This window comes from Rosa rugosa, chromosome 2 (assembly GCF_958449725.1).
Source record: "Rosa rugosa chromosome 2, drRosRugo1.1, whole genome shotgun sequence".
In the NCBI taxonomy this organism is placed as follows: Eukaryota; Viridiplantae; Streptophyta; class Magnoliopsida; order Rosales; family Rosaceae; genus Rosa; species Rosa rugosa.
The window spans coordinates 29,287,167-29,304,900 of NC_084821.1; positions in this window are offsets into that span (position 1 = coordinate 29,287,167).

Sequence of the window (17,734 nt, forward strand, 5' to 3'; positions counted from 1 at the left end):
GCTTGTACCCAAAACGACGCATAGCTTGAGTGAATCTTCCAAACCAAGCTCGTGGTGATTGTTTGAGTCCATACAAGGACTTATTTAACTTACACACAAATCTACTTCCTGTGCTTGCCTCATATCCTGGTGGTAGATCCATATAGACTTCTTCAGATAGCTCTCCATGTAAAAAGGCATTCTTCACATCAAACTGTTGCAAAGTCCAATCTAGATTAGCTGCTAGAGACATCAACACTCGAACAATATTAATCTTTGCTACTGGAGCAAAGGTCTCCTCATAATCCACGCCATATGTTTGAGTATATCCCTTTGCAACAAGTCTTGCTTTATACCTGTTCACTGAACCATCTGCATTGTGTTTGATAGTGTACACCCATCTACATCCAACAACTCTCTTTCCTTGTGAAGGTGGCACCAACTCCCAAGTATTATTCTTCTCCAATGCCTCCATCTCTTCATTCATCGCTTGAGACCATTTGGGATCCTTGAGAGCATCCTGCACTTTACTGGGAACACATACAGAGGATATTTAATTCACAAAAGAAGCATGGGATTTGGATAACCGATGGGTGGATACAAAGTTAGCTATGGCATACTTAGACTTAACATCTAAACTTGGTTCATATTGACGAGGTGTTTTACCACGGGTGGACCTAGGAGGCAAAACATACACACTATCACCAATATCAGAGTTAGAAGAAACACCACTAACCTCAAGATTGGGACGCTCCTCAGGGATTGGTTGACAAGGGTTATCTGCATCTAAGAGGGGTGGAGGAGCTTGGCCTTCTTGGAGGGTAGACGATTCGCCAATTGTATTTTCTATTTCGGAACTCGCAATGCTCTGTTCAGCAGTTGCATGGCGAAGGGTAGACGATTCAGCAATTGCCTTTTCTGTTTCGGAACTCGCAATGCTCTGTTCGGCAATTGCCTTTTCTGTTTCTGCAGGAGTGTCGTTGGTTTCAATGGCCTAAATTTTAATCCCACAAGACGTCTCTTCCAAAAAAGTGTGTTTCTCCCCCTGAAGTGAAGGATTGATGGGACAAAAATAACATGCATCCTCATAAAAGGTGACATCCATGGTAACAAAAACTTTCTGTGTAGGAGGATGAAAACACTTGTAGCCCTTCTGATTAACACCATAGCCCACAAAAACACACTTTAATGCCCTGGCATCGAGTTTGGACCGTTGATTCTTAGGAACATGGATGAACACAACACACCCAAAGACACGAGCAGGGAGATTAGAAAACGAAGGGACAGACACATGATGTGAAAGGGCAGCATAGAGGGTTTGACCATTGAGAACAGAGGAAGGTAGCCTATTGATGAGATGACAAGCAGTGAGAATTGCTTCTCCCCAAAGATACTTAGGCATATGAGCACTAAATAGAGGAGACCGGGCTATGTCAAGAACATGACGATTCTTTCTTTCTGACACCCCATTTTGTTCAGAGGTTTGAGGGCAAGTAGTTTGATGAATAATCCCATGAGAATGAAAGAATTGGTGAAACTGAGAATTGACAAACTTCCCCCCATTATCAGAACGAAAGACTTTAATATTGGCTCCAAATTGATTTTGAACAAGAGCAAAAAATGCTTGGAAAGCAGAGAAGACTTCATATTTGTGTTTCAATAAAGAGACCCAAGTAAGACTGTTATAATCATCAATAAACAAAACAAACCAATGTTTGCCAGACAAGGTTGAATCATGGGAAGGCCCCCATACATCAGAATGAATAAGCTCAAAAGGAAAAGAACTCCTAGTAGTACTCAAAGGATAACTAGTACGATGACTTTTAGCTAAGACACATGACTCACAATGCAACTTAGACTCATCAATGCCCAGAAACAAGGATGGCATAGATTTCTTCATTACACTAAAGGAAGGATGTCCCAATCTCCGATGCCATAGCCATAATTCTTCAACTTTATTAGTAACCCCAGTCGAAATCAAAGCTGCTTGGACTGCCTTCTTCGGTTTCATTCCGGCGAACATGCAATCCAGATGAAATAGTCGACCCCTCAGATAACCCCTGCCGATTATTTCCCTGGTGAGGAGGTCCTGAAAAATCACATACAACGGAAAAAAATGTTACAGAACACCGAGATTGAGTATTAAGCTGAGGTACAGATATAAGATGATGAGAGAGATAAGGGACATAAAGAAAATCATGTAGTGTCAAAGAAGGGGTGAGACGAACAGACCCTATTCCTAAAACAGGAAAAGAATCACCATTGGCATTGACAACAGAGGAAATAGACGGTGGATTGAGAAAAAGAAAGAAACTACGATCATAGGTCATATGGTCAGATGCTACAGAATCAATTATCCAAGTATTGTCACTAGTAAAGCTAGAAATTTTTAAAGCAACTCCAATCTTCTTCCAGGTTCGGTAATTAGAGCCATTGAGCTTGACACCTCCATAACTACTAGTTGAATCATCTTTAACGGAGACAGAAATTTGGTTGGAACGATGAGAAGTCTCACCATCTCCATCTTGCTTGATCACGGTCGAAACGTCTTGATCTTTCACCATGGTGAATACGCAGCGGAAGGAAAAAACAACAACAAAGTACTTGGAAATATAAGAAGGTGATAGGAGCATAAATGCGACGTTTATAATGTTTAAACCCTATATTTTGCTAAGTTATTTCCTTTAACTTGATCAATTTAACTTAGTTAGTGTTTTACAGGTTAAATGGCTAAGGAAGGCACAAGTGGCCAAAAATAGCTAAGGAAGGCACAAGTGGTGCAGAAATGGAAAGAAATGAAGAAATTGAAGTTCTCCCAGTTTGACTGGGAAAAGGAATCCCAGTTGGAGTAGGAATCTGAAGCTGACTTCACTACTAAAAAAAATTGCAATTGCTTCGCCTTTTTACTTCAGCAACAATTGCCGTCGCAATTGAGACTCTATTGCTACGGAAAATGTTCCATCGCAATTAAGTCTTATCATTTGCGACGGAAAATCTTTGCCGCAGTAAATTTGTAATCAATTGCTATGCCTTTTCCTCTTGCCGTCGCAAAACTTAGTTCTATTTCCCCTCTAACATCTCCATCTGTAGCCCTAATTAACCCAAGCTCTCTCTGTCTCTATCTCACCCAAGCGCGCTCTCTCTCTCTCTCTTCAGAACTTGGGTTTCTGTCTTCGTCCAAACTCAGGTTCCGCAAGGGCCTGAGGATCCACGACAACCCTGCTCTCGAGCACGCCTCCAAGGCCTCCAATTTCCTCTACCCGGTCTTCTTCATCGATCAGCACTGCATGAATCCCGACCCGAAAGTACCCTCGCCCGGGTCCTCCAAGGCCAGCCTGAACCGAATCTGGCTTCTGCTCCAGAGTCTGGTGGATTTGGATTTGAACCTCAAGAAGCTTGGGTCCAGATTGTTGGTGCTTAAAGGCGAACCCAGCGAGGTCATCGTTCATTGCCTTAAGGAGGTTACTAACTCTACTTTTTTCTTAATCCCTAATATATTTTTCAATTTCAAGAACTTCTACTTTCTGTTAAATTCCAATTCTTAAAGCTATTCAAGGTTGTAATGGAATGCACTTTTGATTATTACGTTTTGGTAAACCCATGAGGATGGATAGGACTGGAAAAGACCAAAGTTCAATTACTGCACTCCAAGTGTTTGATGTTATGCCTCAAAGACAACACCCAAGCTGAACCAGTGGGCTATTCCATGATTTTCGAAAAACCTATACTTCTTTTTTTACTCTCAGTTTTTAACAGCTTAAAATAGACTCTTCAATGATCATTTTGAGCTTGGTTTCAAGAAAAACGGAGTTATAATGAGATACTTGTGCTATTTTGAAGTTACTGCACTGTTTCAGGATTTCTGCAGAATCAGCGTTTCTGTCAATTTTAGATTCTTGTTTGACCCTCCATTTGAACTCGATTAGCATGAAACTTTGCAAAATAGTAGCTTTTCATGTCTACTTCAAATCTGGAAAGTTTTGCTTGAAATCACTGAAAGACTAATTGTTGGTGAAATTTTCTTGCTTGTTACCAGTTTTCTGAAATTTTCTCAAAACTTGCAGCTTATTGCTACAAACAATTGATTTGAGAACCTTTACACTTGTTTTCTGTCCTCGATCTTCAGTAAGTTAGATTAGAGATGCAAAGCATGCCCTGGAACTTAACTTCAGTTCGAAAGCCTTAGAAAAGGTTTTGTCTTTGTTCGAAAGTGACTACAAACCAGTGTTTTCTATGCATTCTGATCAATGCTTTCTTTTCGGAATAAGCCCACACATGGTGAAGCTCTAGCTATTGCCCAGTCTCTAATTGAGTGATTTAGTCTAAGGGAGAAATGTTATTAGGACTGATGGTGGTTTACATGTTCATTATAGGATCAAGGACTCAAGTGAATTGAAGAGTGGTTCTGTGGTACTTGCTGGGAGTTACACATCAAGGATTCCAGGTAGGGGGTCTTCACTAGTTAGAGCTTTTCTTGAAAGAATTTCTATGTTTTTGTGCATACACACTGCATTGTTTTTAAGTGGTGACCTGAGAGTGAAGGGAGCAAAGTGACTACCTTGGGTTTTGATCCCCTAAACCTCCGGAGGGGCTATACGGACTGGAGGATGTCTAACATCCTTTGAGGTGTGGCGTTACTCCTAGGTGGTATGGCGTAAACGGCCACTCTCGCTACTTCTTGCTGGTTGTTTGTGCATTTACTTTAGCAAGTAAGTAGTTGGCATTAAGATAGGTCATCGGTTTGTAGAAAAATGGGTACCCCTTCATGCATACTTTCACTGGAAACTCTCATACAAACTTTAGTTTTCTGCTACTGTTTTCTAAAGCTTTATTGGTACCAACTTCAATTAGTTTTCAAACCTGGCTAGCGTTACTTTCTACTGAGCATATGAACATAAGTGATGCTCACCCCTACTCATTTCAGGTACTGTGCACGAAGTTGAAAGGGAGCAAAACTGAAGCGGTGGCTTTTGGCATTTTGCTGCTTATCAACTCCTGCCTTTTGAGGTCTTTTATCCTATTTTGAAACCCTGATGTTCTTTGGTGTTTTTTGCCTTTATTTTGCTGGAACTTTTGTTGTGGAAAGTTGAACTCAGTATTAGTACCCAGTATTACTTGGAATGGGTGCAAGGCGTTGTACCCAGTATTACTTGGAATGGGACCTATTTGCTGGAACCTATTACCCAGTATTACTTACTAGAACCTATTTGTACCCAGTATTACTTGGAATAGGTGCAAGGCGTTGTAGCTGCTAGCCAAGGATCAAACCAAAAAGTGGAATTGAAGGACATCAAAATTGTTGTGGTTAGTACATACATATTCATTATGTTATCTTTATTACTTCTATAATGTTGTATTGCATGTGCTTGCATTTTTGATGTTGAAGAGTTGTATATTGTGTTGCTTGCATTTTTGTTGTATTACTTCTATGATATTCAGAGGCTAATTTTCAATATGAACTGAACATAAATGCTCATAAAAATGACTAGAATAAAAAGCTTAAATTATTCAAAATTATATGGGAAATGAGGAATTGTTTGGGTAGTAGCTTTTTGTTTATTGTGCTTCTCTAATGAGAAGTAACACTCATATTTTATTTTCTGCAGCAGAGAACACCATCCATTAGTTGAAAAGGCAGCTCATCAGCAAGTCAATCAGCAGTGAAGAATCTAGAGTTAATTTTGGCAATCCAAAGCCAAGAGCTTGATATTAGCAAGTTAGTACTTCATCCCCATTTTTGTATTTCTGTTGTTTTCATTTGTTATGGAAGAAGTGCTAAGTTTCTGTGTGGCAATGTAATATGGCTATGCTTTTATTTTTTATTTTTTTATTGATGTATAGTAATATCTTTCTTGCTTGCATTAGTTCTTGGTGTTACAATTCTGATCTTGTTACTTCTTCACTACATACGCATCTCACCTACGTCATATGCTTATGTTCAGATATTGAGTCTGCCAAAGCATTGAGACAGCAGCTCAAAGAAGCCAGAAAAAAAGCTAAAGTTTCCTAGGCATAAGCTTGCATACAGTTACTTTGGTGCTGCAATTCTTTATCCTCCTGAACTAGTACATAGGTTTGGTGCTGCAATTCTTTATCCTCCCGAACTAGTACATAGGTGCCACAATCTTTATGTATGAAGAAATTCTAATCAATGTGCCACAATGGGCTTTAGTTATTTATTTAGCTGATATGAGGTTGTAATTGTTGGTTGGTTTAGTTATAATGGATTTGATATTGTAGTTTAACTTCAGATGCATGTATAATAGTTTTTATCTTTGCATGTTCTTAGAATGAAAATATGGTGCAATTAGCACCATATTTTTAAAAAAAAAAAACAATTTCTTTTTTTGCGACGGCAACCTTGCTGTCGCAAATACATCCACATGAATTAACTTGAAACAGACATTGCGACGGAAGTCACCGTAGCAAATGGGCCGTCGCAATTGGAAAAATTTGCAACGCAAGAGAAAACCGTCGCCAAAAAGTATTTTCGACGGAAAATGGCCGTAGCAATTGGATTTTGTGACGCCACCTATTGCACCGCCTGTTTTGCCGTCGCAAAAAGCTCAATTTCCCGTCGCGAAAAGTTTTTTCCGTCTCAAAAGCTCAATTTGCCGTCGCAAAATAGGCGTCGCAAAAGCAATTGTTTTTAGTAGTGCTTGGACTAGGAGTTCTACTTGAACAAGGAAACCCAATTCTACTCAGATAAGGAAACCTAGTATGACAAGAAGTCCCTGTTGGATAAGGATTACTCAAGAAGGTTCTGGAAGAGTCCAAAATATTTCGACAAAAGGAAGCAGTATTTGACTAGGAAACCTACTTGCATATGGAGTTCTACTTGCACTAGGAGACCTCTGGAAGCTAGGAGAAGCCCTTGGAACGTTCATGAAGCATCTAGAAGTCTCAAGAAGATCATATGCCGTGCACATGAAGAGGAATACACTTTGGATTCGGTTTTGAGAGAAATATGGAGTTGGAATTCGAAGTGGAAAAGGATTTAGAATTTCCGTGATATTCTTGAAGGTTCTTGACGTTTCATCTTCAACCAAGGCGTGGAAGACATGTGAGAGACATGTGATGGCAAGGAAAACCTAATTGGACACAAGTTATGCTTTAAAAGTCAAATCCATTACAGATTCGGAAAACTGCCTGTGCAGATCAGTCAACTTCAACGGAGTGCCAAAACTATCTCAAAGCTCAGAAAATTATGATCTTTATATGGTTGGAAAGCTACAGATGTCTAGTTTCCAGATATTTTTACGTTTTGTCGATATCTATTTTCTAGAGGAGGTTATGGTCGTTTTAGTACACTGAGGTCAATCCTGCCGGAAATCTGTTTTGTGTCAAAGAAGTCCTAAATCAACACAAACTAAGAGAAGTCAAGTAGAAACGAATTGGGAGAGCTTTGAGACGTCCTCCTTTATATACCTAGTGTATTTGACGTCTCGAGGTTAACAACTTTCTCCACAATTTCGATTTCTCACTTGTTCTCTCTAGAATTTTCAGGTTTTGCAATCTTCAAGGAGCTTTGCCGTGACCATCCACCTTCCCTAGCAGTGATCAACACTTGTGCACCACCTTGGAGCTGCTTTGGATCTTTGGGACGTGATCAAGGGTTGTTCATACCACCATCTTCTGATGTATTTTCACGGTTTAGTCTTTCTTGTAGTTAGAAAATCTGCTTTGGAATTTTTGTTGTGTAAACCGAAACTATGATGTGACAAACTGATTTTTGGATTCAATTTAGATGGTTCTTTTCATATTTGATGTGTTTATGTGTTCTTGATCTTGATTAATTGCCGAATTAATAGAATGATAATCTGGTCTTGGTGGCCAACGTAGGAATACTTGCTTGCAATGAGCTAGTAATTAGGTTTTATGCTTTGTAAACCCTAATTCGAATAAGTAGTAAAGGCTTGCTTTGAGTCAAAATCAGATTATGCATGTGAAGATAAGTTTTGACTTGCTTTTGAGTGCTTGGATTTGCATGTTTGTCAACTCTTTCTTGAACTTAATGATTTGAAAACGAATTTTCAACGCAATTGCTTTGATTGTGTGATGTCGGGTTTTCAAAATAGATTGCTTTGGTGCTTAGCTAATTCAATTGATTAAAGACAGAAAGTTAAAAGGGACATTGGTTGCTTTGATCTTTGTGTCTTGGTTGATGGCGTTCTTTGGTGATTAATAAAGATAAAGATGCATGAATGAATCGATTTTGGTTAGTTCTTGATGAATTGTTTTCCAAAGATTCTTCTTTTCCCACCTTTGGAAATAAAAACAATTTTATTCTTTTATTTGTTTTCTGAAAATTTCGAATTCAATCTTAAAACCCCCTTTGTTCTTGTTTCTTGATGTTCTTGTATATTTGTAAATAAATAAAATTAATTTAGTTTTTTTTAGGTAGCATGTCACGTAAATAGTAAGTAAATAATCTGAAAATACATAGTAAAATCGTAAATAATTAAATTGTAATTGTTTTTGGCCGAAATTATACTTAGGTGTTTTCTAGGAATTATTTTGGTGGTTTTTACGAATTTGTTTTGTGTTTTTTAGGGATTTCTTTGGTGTTTTTTAGGAAAAGTAGTTAGAGTTAGTTTTAAACTTGTATTCCTTGTTTGACTTGGTTTAGAATTTGTTTTCTTGTAGATTAGTAATCCTAAGTAGTGTAGAAGTAGTAATCCTTGTTGTATGTGGATTTCTAATATAACTATGACTTGTAAAATGTGTATGTAATTATTGTTTTTGTGTGCTTTGTATGTTTGTTAATAAATTCATATAAATTTGTATATTCTCTTCCTAAAATTCGTTTCACATGTTAGCACCCTCAATCCCCGGTTTTGAACGATACCCTACTTGCTCTATACTAATGATGATTCTTTTCAGGGTTTAAATTGGCGAATGCTTTTGCACGTATCAGAAGGCAACGGTGATGAAAGGATCAAAGAACAATGAGTCAGAGTCCAGGATCGGATCTCTGCTCTGATACCAAGTCAAATATAACAAAAAACAAGAGATAATTTTGACTGAATAACTCAGATATTTCATTCACCTTACAAGAAGGAATTATATACAAATTACAATTGTGCTAATAAGACAAGTACTACTCCTAAGGCAGGTAGTAAACCTAATAATACTACAGATATTACAGAATATTACAGATCATGAAATATTACAGAATATCTACATAAATAAGGTAAGTATGACTCACGCCAACAAGGGATGGATGATGATCTTCTTGACGGTGATGATGAGTGGAATGGTGATGAAGATATGATGCTCCTTTGGCTACCTTTGAGTGGTAGTGATGGAGTAGTGGTGGTGGTGATGTAGTTATGGTAGTGGTGTTAGAGGTTGAGGAATATGAATATTATGGGTTTGGATTTTGGGAGGTGGAGGTTTTGTGGTGGAGATAGAGAGAAAGAAGATGTAATGGGGTGGTATGGGTGATGTCTTCTTCCTTGTGAGAAGAGGTGCTTAAATAGATAGAGAGAAGTGTGAAATGGTGATTAGAAGGCAAAGAAAACAGTCATAGCCTTATAAGAAGCACGAAGGTAGAGTATGAGAGTGGGTATAGATCCCAAAATTAAGTGAAAAAGAGTATGGGAGTGATGGTGTAGGTTAGGGTAGGTAATGATGGAGAAAAAATGGTGATTACACCCTAAAACATGGAAGATTTTTAGGTGATAATGATGGTGAACTTTTGGGTAATATGGAGAGTTGAGATGGTGTGGAAAAAGGGAAAATGGATGGAGTTTATTTTGAACCAAAAGGTTTGGAATTTGGTTGTGATAGAATGATGATGAATGGATGTAATGGAATAGGTACAATGATACTCCTCCTCCTTGTTTCTCAATGAATGTAGCCGGAAAATACATAGCACCACCATGAGTGGTGGTGGGCCGCCATTTGTGGTGGTTCGCCAGAATTTGGAATTTAACATTTTACTCCACATTTGACCGTCATTCTTTCTAGCTCCAATTCTCCACTTCAAAGCACAAAAATGATGTTTCCTTCATTCTTGCAATATTCCTAGATTAATAAGAAAATAATTTAGTGAAAGCTAAAATAGACTCAAAAAAAAGTTAAATTCAATATTTAGGGAAATGCATATCTATGTAAATTATGGTCTAACAGATGCAAGCAACCCAACTCGATATGGAGCTTTCGAATCATGATGCCAAGATTGCCAGCCTAGAGCAAGAGAATGCTGAAGTGTCAGAGCTTCCCGTTATGCCCCTTACTGATATGAAGAAATTAGTTGCCTTGGAGAACTCTCTTGGGGCGTGTTTGTTACATGGGATTGGATGGGATTGGACATCCTTATCAGCTTGTGTTACACTAATCCCATGTTTGGCAACAACCGAGATTGTTTTAAATAAGACTCTAGAGTCCTAAAATCTCTCTAACACCTTCTACCATAGAGATCCCAAAAACCATGGGATTGTGGAAGCCCTCATTCTCTCTACTCTTCGCTTCAGTGATCGATGAACTTTCACATCATTCTCACCTCCTCAAACCATGTTCGACGAACTCCCTTGAAAGCTTCTGCAAATTTCACCTCCTCAAACCATGTCCGATGAACTTCCTTGAAAGCTTCTGCAAATTGAAAGCTGAGAAGAAACCAAACTGGATGATTGGGTAGTAAGCTAATTTATAAAAGGTGTCAACTTTTCTTACCATATGTCCTCTGATAATTGATTGTTTTTGTGCTTGAATGAATAAATGAAAGATCATATTTTGAGAATTGTGTATTGGATGTTTTGTTGTTTGCTTAGATGGGTATTGATTGGAATTGCATAATTTTGGATTTGGGTGAAGGACTTCGATTCTGGAAGTAGAATTTTTCTGAGAAGAACTGCGGGCATCTTGGCTTGACTGGAAACCTAGATCCTTTGACGAAGAACGCGGGCACCTTTGCTTGACTGGAAGATAAATTAAGTATGGCTTTGATCTGAGAAAACTGAGAGAAATTGTTGATGGTGTTGATGGTGTCGCATGTCTGTGGTGTTGATGGAGTCCGGGTCCTCAGGTTGGTAGTTATTAGTCCTTCCAGCACCAAACATGAGTCTTTTTTTTCTTTTCTTTTTTTTAAAGAGTATCAAAGGATTTCACTCCTACCCCCATGGTGACTCGAACCCATGACTTCGTCATTAGGTAGTGGGTGCTCTAACCACTGAGCTAACATCACTTCGTCAAACATGAGTCAGGACATAGTATAGCATAAGCCAAGCTTGAGGAGTCCAGGATAGTTATAGAAATTAAGGCGGGGCATGATAATCCCAAGAAACAAACATGCCCTCGAGGTTTAGTGTTTAGTGTAACACCTTTAAGGGTCTCACCTAGGAATAGAGAATGTAATTTTTTTTGTCACTTGATAGTATGTTCTCTTCATGTAATAATCCAACTTTTGATTGTTGAACCATATGAATAAAAGAAAGACATGTTCTCTTTATGCAATAATTCAACTCTTGATTGTCGAACATATAAATAAAAGAAAGACATATTCTCTCAAACTTGAACTTTGAGCCATGAAGACATACTGACATACTCCTCATTTTTTTTTTTTTTTTGAAACCTGGTAAAGTGGGGGACACCCATTTTGGTTCTTTGATGTGACTGAACTCAAGATTACATCCCAAGCTGCCTTCATATCCTTCTAAATGAAGAAATCAAGTCAAATCACGTAGTTCAATGGGTTTGTTTTGTTTTGTTTCTTCTTCTTCTTTTTTTTCATTTTTTTTTTCATCTTAACTTTTGCTTGAGCTGTCCATTCGGGTTTTCAACTCAACGGCCTTTCTTCATCTTTTTTCTTTTTCTTTTTTTCTTTTTTTGCTTGAGCCGCCTTTCCGGGTTTTCAACTCAACAAACTTTTTTTTTTCATCCTAACTTTTTCTTGAGCCGCCCTTTCGGGTTTTCAACTCAACGGACTTTTTTTTTTTCGTCTTAACTTTTGCTTGAGCCACCTTTTTGGGTTTTCAACTCAATAGACTTTTTTTTTTGTGCACCATACACAATTTAGGCTCGTGTGGGGTAGGAGCGTTTCACACTTATTTTATGCATAGTAACTCTTCAAGCACTTGGTATCAGAGGACTCTTGGCACTCTGCCTCTTCTATTGTGACATGGTAAACTGACCGCATAGCTTTGTCCTCTGTTTTTCCTTTTCATCACAATGTTCTTCAAGTTGGTTGGTGAATATGATTGCACGTTGCTTGACTTTCAATTCACCACTTGACTCCACCTCTAATGTCACATGTCGCTTTATGCGTGATGGTATAAGACTATGAATCTCTTTGTTTTCTCTTAGTTCTTCACACTCTTTCCTCTTCACCTCTATCTGTTCCTTAGGGAGTTCAACTCTTTCTAAAGCTAACCTTCGTCGGACCAAGTTAAGTCTCTCATTTATTTTGTTCGAATGGACAAGCCTGCTAAACACAAAAGTTTGAGACATCGTTGTATCAACCTGATTAAATACTGATGACTGTAACATTGTCGTGCCCATACAGTTGAACACTGAAGCTCGAGGTCTTGATGAGTTGTAGGCTCAAGTGTCGAAGTCTCCATGGTTGGGCTGATTCGGTCAAAGGTTGAACTACGAGGAGTATCTTGAGTCTCCTTACTCTCTTCTTCCAGTTCAGCAATAATGTGTTGGACATCAGCAATCCTACCCTTCTTTTTGGTGGATATCTTGATTGGTTCATTTGAGACTAAGCCAAGGCCGACTCTCACCGGGTTGATTGGATAGCCTCGTTCTCTCAATTTCTTTTGCGTGTCATTGAGGTTGTGTTCTTTCTTCTCTATGACATTTGTATTGGAGCTTTTGGATGAGGAAGCAAAATCATACCCCTCCTTCGCAAGCAATTTGTATGCATTAGGGACAAAACCTTCTTTAGTCCTCTTTTTAGGGAGAGATCCATGTTTTGTACGACCCGGCAATGGTCTAACGAATCCACTTAGTGGACGCTTTGTTGTTGTTGAGTCGCCCACCTTAGGAAGAGGTATAATTGATGTCTCCTTCAATAAGTCAAGATCTTCTTTTTCCAACTTTCGAAGGTTGCCTTGTCTATTTGCTTCAACAAAAGGAGACTCCCCTTCCTTTCGTTGAGACTTAGGAACATAACAAAGGACTGGAGTACAAGACTTGGGCCCCTCTTTTGAGGTTGGCGCGATTGTTCTGGTAGACGTATGTTGGAGCTCTTTCTCATCATACTTTCTTGCAATTGACGTACACAAATTAGTGTACCAATTTAAAACCCTATCAATGTAGTAAGAATAAGTAGGGATCGTTCTCAACCGGGGATTAGGGCCTAATTAATTCCTGAAAAATAAAACGTTAGCAAAACAAATTAAAGAATATATATACGTAATATTTACGAAAATAAGAAGGGGGATTTGGAATTTAATTTATCTAACAACTAAGTAATATACACATGTGACACATCAAAACCAATAATCAAATAGAATTAAATGAATGGAACGAAAATAATATGTAATTAACTACTATTAACATGTTGGCAAGGTTTCAAACATCAAATCACGAATCAAAATAGATCCAAGCATAGAATCGATCAAGAACAAACCATGAACGCATGCATAAGTTCTTATTACTTCCCTTAGTTAAATTAACTAGATGAACGCACCATAGTTAACCCTATTAATCTTGCAATTACTAATGGTAGCTAATCACTAACAAAAACAATCTTAACGCACTAAACACATTGGAAGTTTGATCAATTCAAATCAAGAACACAAGTTAGAACGCTAATCAAGCATGCAAGACTCATTGTTAATTTACCTAAGTAATTATAGGTTTTCCACCGAAATAATTAAAGCCTAGAACGCTAGCACCTTAATATGGATTCAATTACATGTTTATCAACCTAAGTATGCATCCAAAGATCAATTAACACATAACAATTGGGATTGAAGTTCGAAATTAACAATTATGCAAGAACACGTAGAAATCGCAACTTTTAATTTGAAAACCTAAAACCGAATTCATGCTTCATAGTATTTGGAAATCACATAACTAAATTCAATCTTTCATCCACCTTAGAAATCGCAAATTATCAATCCAAGAAAGAAAACCAAAATCGAAATTTAATAAAACCCGAAATAGAATTCTTATACAAAACCGAAAACAAAGTATGGTGTTCATGGTTACACTTTTTGATCTTCAAGGACGCAAGAATCTTCAAAAGGTGGTGGAATGGATGAATGCTACGGCAAGGATACTTGAATGGAGAGGATGGATGCTCACGGCCTTGAACCTTGGATTTCTTGAAGTTGCCAAAACTTGGAAGAGAAAGGGGTGTGTTTGTGACTTTTGATTCTGAATTTTGTGGTCTCTGGAATGTCTTCACAAACTCCCTTTATATATTGAACGGCAAGGGCTAGGGTTCCCTTGAATTTCTCTTGAATCACTTCGACCAATAGAAAAATAGCATATGAAGTAGAGAGCAAGTAACCTTTCTTTGGCCGAAATCTTCCATGTATCTAGACATATTTTCGGCCTCCCTTGTATGTAGAGTCATAAATCAATACTTATTCCTCTAATTTCTCTCATAAAATCCCAAGAAAATCTAATATAATCCCTTAAAGATAATTGCCGAAATCTTTTAGTATTCCTTGTAATTCTCACGGAAAAAGCATGTAGAATGGGCCTATGACTCATCCAAAACGTCAAGAAGGATCTAGAGCATCATGTGCAAGTCACATGCTTCAAACTTCGGGCCAAACTCTCCCAAAATGGCCCAATTCGAAATTAATTTATATTGTTGCCAAAATTCTTCTTTATTCTAGAACATTCTTGAACTATCTTGATTCATCTTCAAGACACATCATCTCCTAGCACCACCAGGACTCCTAGTGTCATCAGGTTTCCTAGTCCAACTAGGACTCTGTCATTTCTTCATTTCCGAACACCATTTTTCCGAGCTCACTCCTTGTTGCATTAGGATTCCTACTTCAACTGGGATTCCTTTTCCTGGTAGAACTGGGAAAACTTTATTTCTCCTTTGTCATTTCTGCGCCTCATTTCCTTCTTGCCTTCATTTCCATCATTTCTTACTCTTCTTAGCTCATTTCTTGCGTTTGAAGCTCAAATGTACCTAAAAACACAAAACTAAGTGAGAAATGATATTGTTAAGAGAATAACTAAGTAAAATGTAGAAGAAATGATACTAAAAACATAGAAAACATTAGTCCGATCAGCAATGCTAAACTCAACTTGCTTGTTCGCCATCATTTCTGCCTTTCCTGTAGAAGGGACCTCGACCAGAAATACTTTTGTCATCACTTCACCATCCATATAGAACTTGGCGTCCGCAAAGTAAGACTCAGTTTCGGTGAATGGCTTAGTGTCGCCTGTTACTGTTTTCACTCCACCTCGATAGAATCTAAAGCATTAATGTAGGGTTGAAGGTACAACTCCATTTTCCTGAACCCAGGGTCGTCCCAAAAGTATATTGTACGACATCTTTGCGTCGATTACATGAAACAATGTGTTTGACTTCAACTCTCCGATCGTCATATCTACTCTAATCATGCCAATAGCTCTCTGCCCTCCTTGGTTGAAGCCTTGAATCATAAGACGACTTCGAGCCAACTCCTCAACATTGATTCCAAGTTGTTTCATTGTCAATTTAAGCATGATATTTACCGCAGAACCTCCATCTATGAGCATGCGATTTAACTTCTGCTCTCGCACATACCCTATTACAAAAAGAGGCTGATTATGAGGTTTAGAACCCAATTGAAGGTCTTCATCTATGAAATGGATTTTGTCACAACATGTAGCGCACATTGAACACTCTGTCGGCTTCAATTTGCCTACTTCCTTAATCTTCGTAGCATACTTGCTAAAGTTGATTAAGACTTCGACCAATGTACATTTAACTGGTTATGGTAATTGCAGCAACTCATAGATGTTTAAGTGTAATGGAAGACTTTCCAATTATTTTATCACCTCATTTTCCTCTACTTTATTATGTGTGGGAAGAGCGCTCATCTCACCTTTTGTGTAGTTGTCCGAGTTAACTTTGTAACCGGTCGTCATATGAGCGGTGCCCATTTCTTGCCTCATGGATTTCTTGAGGAAGTCTTTGCTCTTGTCATGGCTTCTTCGATTATCCTTAGTGAACTTTCTTAGAGTGAAGAGGTCAGTTTTCCCCTTAGGCACCTCTTTTGTTTGGCTTTCTTTGGGAGGTTGAAGACTCATTTTTTGTTGTTTCGTCCCCACTTGAGCGACTTGAGACCCTGGTGATGTATTTTTACGTGCCTTTCTTCGAGTGACAAGCGTCCATCCTTCTTCCTCATCCAGCTTAACCGCTTTCGTTCTCACTTCCTCATAGGGTAACCCCTGTGATTGATATAGTCGCCCTATTGGTGATAAGGATAACACGATGGGTTCAAATGTTACGAACATAATGGAGGTACAATGGGCCTCAACTACGTCATCGATATTTAGTTGTATCATCCCTTGCTTGGCGAGATTCATAATCAAATATTTGAGAATGAAACACTTCTTAACTGGGTGACTGACAATGCGGTGGTATTTGCAATACTTAGGATCATTGACCTGATGCATCTTCGCTTGCACTCTGGCAACTCGATCAATTTTTTGTCAAGAAAATCTTCCAACATGCCTACTACGTCAGAATCGGGAAAATGATAGGTCTTCTCTTCCAACTCCTTCAACGAGGGCTTTCGTTTCTCATAGTTGCTAGCTAGCTCTACTTTCTTGAACTCCTTTTTTGAGTCTCGGGTCGATATTTTGATGGGAGCTACATTAACTACCATGGACTCTTTCACAAGGTTTTTGATGGCTTTGTCTGCTTTATTTCGAAAACCTGATCTCTTCGCTGGTCAACAGCGAGCTCATTTTTCCTTTTGTGACTGGCTATGCTCAATTCCATGTCATGAACATGGGTAGACAATTCTTCAAACGTACGAGGCATAATCCCCTGCAAATTGTATAGTAGCTTCTAGTGCATACCTTGGATACACATCTCTAATGCCGACACTTCTGACAATCGATCTTTACCGTCCAAACTGAGTGATCACCATCTGTTGATATAGTCAACTGCTGGCTCATCCTTCCATTGCTTTGTATTTGTAAGTTTCATCATGCTTACTGTGTGTCTGCTACTATAGAAGTGATTCATCCCAGCTGTCAATTGACTCAAGCTCCAAATCAGTGTACCATTCAAATGCATTCCTTTTTAGAGATCGAACAAATTGTTTGACCAACTAATCACCCTTTGTTCCTGTTGTGAAATTTTAATTAAAACTCGCAAGTGCACGAATCGTCGTTAGTATAGTGTGCAAGTACGAGGTCGTTCCAACTGAGGATTGATAATCAATTTAAATCCTAACTCAATTAATCCAAACACAAAATCACAGAAACAATCAAACTAAAGAAGATAAAGTTTTCGACTAAACAAATAATGTGAAAATTATAGAAAGAAACAAACAAACAAATAATGATAAAACCTAGGGTTTCAGAATTAACCACTAACAATCCTATTTATGTTTCAATGCAATTAACAGATTCTTTTGTTTCTCTAGATGATAATTCCCGTATCTAAGTCCTTCTCAGGTACTCTAGACCATAGTTTTCCTTAAGTGTATGATGCTCTCCCTCTCGGGTAAAGATCTTATATCCTAACTATGCAGTTTATCCTTCTCAGGTATAAATTTAACATGCAAGACTCATTACGCTTTAGAAAACAAGGGAATCAAGCAAACCATTAGTC